Raw genomic sequence first — 471 nt, 5'->3', positions numbered from 1 at the left:
CGGGGAAAAAAAGATATTACAAAGTGAGAGGTGGGGGGGTACAGGCAGGTATATGACTGGTTGTCTCGACCGCAACGATATTTTAACATCATTACCATAATAAATGGCAGACAAGTGTTCAGAACTTCGTGCGCGGTCTTGTAATGACCAAGAACCACAAGATAGAAAACTAGCCCATGTCCACCTCAGCTGCTAGTCGGAAATCAACGTCTAATACCCAGGCCGAAGAGTAACACAAAACAGGCGACCGAAATGGTGGTTGTTTTCTTCTTCCCGGGCCCACACTTTCACCAAAATAAGTCCGTGGACCATATACATAAACATAACTAACTTTTCTGTTGTTCCGTAATGAAAGCAGACTTCTATGCTCATTTTCGTATGGTATGATTTTCTTTATCACGATTAAGTGAGGAAATAAAATGAATATATTAAAAAGGATGAATAGATATGAAAATAAAGATTAGGTTTTAT

The sequence above is a fragment of the Penaeus monodon genome, chromosome 29 (assembly GCF_015228065.2).
Source record: "Penaeus monodon isolate SGIC_2016 chromosome 29, NSTDA_Pmon_1, whole genome shotgun sequence".
NCBI classification, from domain to species: Eukaryota; Metazoa; Arthropoda; class Malacostraca; order Decapoda; family Penaeidae; genus Penaeus; species Penaeus monodon.
This window is presented reverse-complemented; position numbering follows the sequence as displayed.